At 48.1% G+C, this 5,652-nt stretch overlaps 1 long non-coding RNA gene and 1 pseudogene across 1 annotated transcript; one reads left to right on the top strand and one right to left on the bottom strand.

Moving 5' to 3' along the window:
* Nucleotides 1–2,257: 2,257 nt before the first annotated feature.
* Nucleotides 2,258–3,855, bottom strand: LOC124688240. The gene is made up of 4 exons (XR_006998456.1): nucleotides 3,334–3,855; nucleotides 3,063–3,209; nucleotides 2,640–2,751; nucleotides 2,258–2,466 (listed from the first exon to the last, which is right to left on the bottom strand). It is a non-coding gene; the product is annotated as an uncharacterized LOC124688240 (long non-coding RNA).
* A 166-nt stretch (nucleotides 3,856–4,021) lies between these two features.
* Nucleotides 4,022–5,304, top strand: LOC124690614 (annotated as a pseudogene).
* Nucleotides 5,305–5,652: the final 348 nt, after the last annotated feature.

The raw sequence follows: 5,652 nt of genomic DNA, 5'->3' as shown, positions 1-5,652 counted from the left end.
CTGCGGTTGTTCGGGTTGTTCGGGGCAAACTTCTTGCCGGTTGAGACACTGCGTTGCTGCTGAGCAAGTGCAGCGGTGTTGGGGGCAGTCTTGGCTAACCTTTTGGGGCACTCATTGGAATAGTGACCCACCACTCCACATTCATAACAAGTGATGGTGGACTTGTCCTTGGGGGTGATGGGAACAACATTGCTCCCAGTCCTTGGAGCAGTGTTGGAGTTGTTGTGGTTGCCGGGGGCTCTCATAGGGGCACGGTTGAAGTTGTTGGTGTTGGCATGGTGGTTGTTGTTGTTGTTGTTGTTGTTGTGGCCTCCTGGCCTTGGGTGTCCTCCACTCCGATTCTGGAAACTCGGACGTGACATTGGCATCGGGGGCTTGTTGTTTCTTGGGGCAAACCCACCGCTTGAGTTTGGGTGAACTAACCAGTCCTGAATTTTCACAGTAGGAGTCCAACACCCGTTGCAAGAAAGTTGCATTATCCATATTCGCCTTCATATGGATTAGATAATCATCGGCAAAGAGTAAATGGGACACCGATGGTGCATTCCTGCACACACTCACACCTTCAATACCACCAACTTCTTCTTCATGTAACAAGGTACTAGATAAACCTTCTGCACATAGGAGGAACAAGTAAGGGGACAGGGGATCCCCTTGTCTTAAGCCTCTTGTAGGTGCAAAGCTATATGTCTCTGTTGAGTTAAATCTCACCTTATAGGACACCGAGGTAACACGTGCCATCATTAGGTCAATCCATCCATCAGAAAAACCCAATTTTTTCATCGTATTTCTCAGAAAAACCCATTCCACCCGGTAGTAGGCCTTATGCATATCCAATTTCACCGCACAGAGACCTGCATTACCATTCCTTTTATTCTTGATTTTATGGATGCACTCATACGCCACCAACACGTTATCCGTAATCAACCGTCCCGGAACAAAAGCACTCTGAGTAGGGGAGATCACTTCAGGTAAAATTTGTTTCAACCTATTCGCCAACATTTTGGAGATAATTTTGTACACCACATTACAGAGGCTAATTGGTCTGAACTGTGTCACCACTTCCGGGGAATCGATCTTTGGAATAAGCACAATATTTGTCTCGTTCCAGCGTTCTGGAATAGTACATGAGTTAATTGCTTGCAAAACTTCAGCTGTTATATCTTCACCCATCAGATGCCAATTTTTTTTTATAAAAGATTGCATGCAAGCCATCCGGGCCAGGAGCTTTTAGGTCTCCGATACTGAAAATTTCCTTCTTAACCTCCTCTGGTGAAAATGGAGCCAAGAGTTGCGCATTCATCTCGTCAGTCACCCTTGGTTGTATTTTTTTTCAGGAACATAGGATATGTGCCATTCACCTCCGAGGTAAAAAGATTAGTAAAATAATCAGAAATCAACGGATTTAAATCATTACCTTCCACCCATCTCCCTGTATCACTTCTCAGCTTTGCAATAAAAAAAATCTTCTTACGATAAGGCGTAATACATTTAATTCGTGATCTGTCCTAGTTAAAAGTCGTAACTAAAAATAGTCACGTCCTTAAATATATACGCAGTAGTACTGACAAGAGGGAATCCAAAAGTATAAAATAAAAAGCAAAAGAGAGAGAAGGTGGCCGTGTACACATGACATTTGTGACGAGGGAATCATATCTCCTGATTTTCTCTTTTTTTTTACTACATGCATGATTCATACTCTGGAATATATCATCTGGATTTGTATATGGCTGATCATGCTTGCTGCACGATTCTCCTGATTTTCTCTTGATAAATAATACTATAATATACTCGATCGAAAGAGTTCTTTCCCTGAGTATTTCCGCAGCTACGTGCCGGATCAAGTCGCATGCATGTTCGTGCAACAAGACAGCAAATCAGAAGTTACTAGATGATGCCCCGCGCGTTGCAGCGAGATGTTTGGTTAAAATAATTATATTCTACGTATGAGGATAACAAAAAAAATGTAAATTGTGATTACTAAAAGTTGGTTGGGCAACCATTTGTTGCATTAGTTGCAACAACAATATGTCCAAAATGATCATAAATTTGCTACGGAAGGCTGTCCCAATATATATATAAATAATACCGTGAAACACAAAATATTACTGTTTTATCATTTTAATTTATTTGATACATATATATAGGGCGTACAGATCCTTGCAATGAGCAGCTACACAGTAAAATAAATCCCTTGTGATGTTGTAATTGAAAGCATATTTCAGACAATTCACATTGCACTAACAGACATTTCCAATGGATTCCATCATTTTCATTATAATATAGCATGAACTGCTTTTTCGTGTGACTAATAGGAAAACCAATGGTTGAGGTAATGTACAATACAAAGTAAGCAGGTCCTCGGACATTGAGATTGAAATTGGTGAACCGGTAAATGCATGGTTGGCCGGGGGCTTCTCCTCTTTGTTACTCCACTCGATGTTGCCTGAAGTGCGCACTGGTTGTCTGCACAAAATAACAACCAGGCAACGGAGATGACAATCCTTAGTCATCATTGTGATAGAACTCATCTTACTGATCTTACGGACACTAAAACCGAAGCAAATATGTGTAATTTTCTTGAACAATCCGTTGATATACTAATATAATGTGGTCTGGGAATTCATCGTTTGACTGACCTTGCCTATTCGAAAGACATGAACATGCATAGTTATATGAGGACTTGAGGAGGTTGCAATATGCAATCAAGTACTCGTTGTCATACCATGTTTCTTCAAGCGTTCTTCCAGCCTGCAATAAGTTTGATTTTAAAATTATAGAATAATATTGAAGATTAGTGTAAAACCATAAGAAATACTACGCAAGTATTCTAAAGAATAGGCATACACTGGACCTGAAAAGCTGGACTTGAAAATGCACCGACCACACCAATATCAGCGAAGTGAAATGCACAAAGGCAACTTAAAGAAACAAAAAATGCATGTGATCATTCAGATAGATGACTGAAATCAAATCAATGGCTAGGTTAGACAGAATCTAAAGGTAATAGAGGAAATCTCCAAAATGGTAGGAAGGATGTGTAGCAGAATAACATACAACACCTTAGGACAATGGTTCAGTGAGGGTGTCGAGATCTTCGAGGGACATCAGGAGACAGGATGTACATGCAATCTTAGGGGCTCTGGTGGGACAGTACTGCTCGTCCCACGTCCCACAGCAATCCGCCATTTGCTGAACCCCAAAATCCCCTGTAGAATCAGCCATAAATTAGATGAAAGTATATCACTGTCTGCACCTTGTCATGCGTATTGGTGAGCATGAAAACAATTAACCACAGACCTAAAAACCTGATCCACATGTGTGTGGAGTTACCTTGAAGATAGCCCAAATAATGTTTCCTATGCGTATGCTGCGAAGTTGTTTTCATCCACGGCTTGCTGCTGCCTCTCCGCTCGATGCAGCAAGGTTCATCACCAGCGGCGCCTGTATGAAATGTATGCGAACAAAGACGTTTGAGGGGCGTGAGGCATTGCACGGAATTTAAAGGGGAAAAGATCACCACGAACTTCTCGTATCCCCCAGCATTTCCTTGGGCAATTATTTGTTGAGGAGATCGTGGGGAAGAAGAAGAGGCCGCACCACCGAGTAGATCACATAGAAGGGGAATCATCATTGGTTGGTGGCGGCACGGGCCAGCAAGGAAGAACAATGTAATGGGCTATATGTGGGTTAAAGTAATGGGCTGTTGAATGTGGTCCGGTCGGTACCACTTGATCATCCTGGCGTTTTGATAATCCTGGTGTGATTTGGTCAGGGAAACACAACACGGATGAGACGGAAGGACATTTTTCTTTCCTGAGATGGCACATGTGATGAGGTGGATAGGCTGCATGTTGAGAGAAATAGGTTAGTGGGGATGAACTTCTTAATTATATAGGATTCTAGACAGCTAAACACCCAATAAAAAAAGAAGGAAACCTAGTACTACTGTAATGAAACTATCAATTTGTTCTGTTCTGCCTCCCTCTCAGTAGCTAGTTGCCTTCCGCGCGCGATGAAGATGAAGCCTAGCAACCAAATCGCGCGGAAGGCAGCTTCCGCCAGCGGGCTGCTCCTGAGCCTCCTAATCGTCGTCTTCACCACATCGAAGTACTCGCTGCTGAGCGCTGAGCGGTTCATATCCGCTGCCACGGCGAGATCATCCCGCCCGGCCAGCGACGACGCGGCGTGCGACGTGGCCATGGGAGAGTGGGTGCCCGACTCGACCGAGCCCTACTACACGAACGCGACGTGCGGGCTGATCCACGAGCGGGTGGACTGCATGAAGCACGGTAAGCCGGGGATGGAGTCCATCCTCGGGTGGCGGTGGCAGCCCCATGGCTGCGACCTCCCCCGCTTCGACGCCGCCGCCTTCCTCCGCCTCGTCCGGGGAAAGTCCATGGCCTTCGTCGGGGACTCCGTCGCCCGTAACCACATGCAGTCCCTCATGTGCCTCCTCGCCAAGGTACCTTCAAGATTTCCACTTGGCTTGCAGCAGCGCTTCAGGTGGATCGATCACGGTCAGTCGTAATCGTGCAGGTGGAGTACCCGATGGAGATCGAGCCGAGAGGCTGCGTCCACTGCACACGCAAGTACCACTACCGGGAGCACGACTTTACGGTGTGCGTGTTCTGGACGCCGTTCCTGGTGCGGTGGAACCTGACGCACGGCAGGCAGTCGTTCATTGACCCGCACAACGTGTACCTCGACGAGGCGGACCCTGAGTGGAGCGGCGACATCACCGGCTACGACTACGCCGTACTCAGCGGCGCCAAGTGGTTCACGCGTCCCACCATGCTCTACGAGGGCGGCCGCATCCTCGGCTGCGCCAACATGGACGGCTGCGAGGCGGCGCACAACGCCACCGACGTGGCCCCGGACTACGCGGTGCGCGCGTCGTTCCGGACCGCGCTCCGTGCGCTGGCAGGTTTTCGCGGCAGGGTGGTGGTCCGGAAGGTGGCGCCGCCGCACTACGAGAACGGCAAGTGGTACGACGGCGGGAACTGCGTGAGGACGCGGCCCATGCGGAGCAACGAGACGAGCCTGCCGGAGACCGAGGCCGCGTTCCACGCCGCGCAGGTGGAAGAGTTCCGGGCCGCGGTGGCAGAGTCGCCGGCGAGGTTTGTGCTGACGGACGTGAGCGAGATGATGCAGATGAGGGCCGAGCGGACACCCCGGGCAGTACGGGCACTGGCCGCACGAGAAGGTTGGCTTCGGCATCGACTGCGTGCACTGGTGCTTGCCTGGGCTGGGCCCGTCGACGCATGGAACGAGCATCTGCTCCATTTGCTTCTGAGTGGTTAAACAGTACTACCTCGTTCCAAAATATTACTACTAGCTTTTTTTAGAAAGCAAAATCAGCTTTCTTTTTAAAATGCTTAGAGCATCTCCAGTCGGCGTGCCGAATAGATTGGGGGCGAGTCGGACAAAAAAAAGTTTCCAGCCGCGTCTTCCAAATCCTATTTTGTCAGGCGTGGTCTGATACGGTGTCCGGCGCCCTGAGTGGGTCCCCGCCCCACAGGGACGCTCCGGGCACACCGGACACAACGAAAAGCGACGCGAGGCGTGGCGGGACCGACGCGTCAGCGGCTTGGAAGCCTAAAACTCCGTCGCCTACCTTTAGTCAAGTGACGTTAATGGCGTCCCAGTTTT

Source organism: Lolium rigidum, chromosome 2 (genome assembly GCF_022539505.1).
Source record: "Lolium rigidum isolate FL_2022 chromosome 2, APGP_CSIRO_Lrig_0.1, whole genome shotgun sequence".
Taxonomy (NCBI): domain Eukaryota; kingdom Viridiplantae; phylum Streptophyta; class Magnoliopsida; order Poales; family Poaceae; genus Lolium; species Lolium rigidum.
The sequence above is the reverse complement of the archived record's forward strand: the minus strand, read 5'-3'. Positions and strand labels throughout refer to the sequence as shown.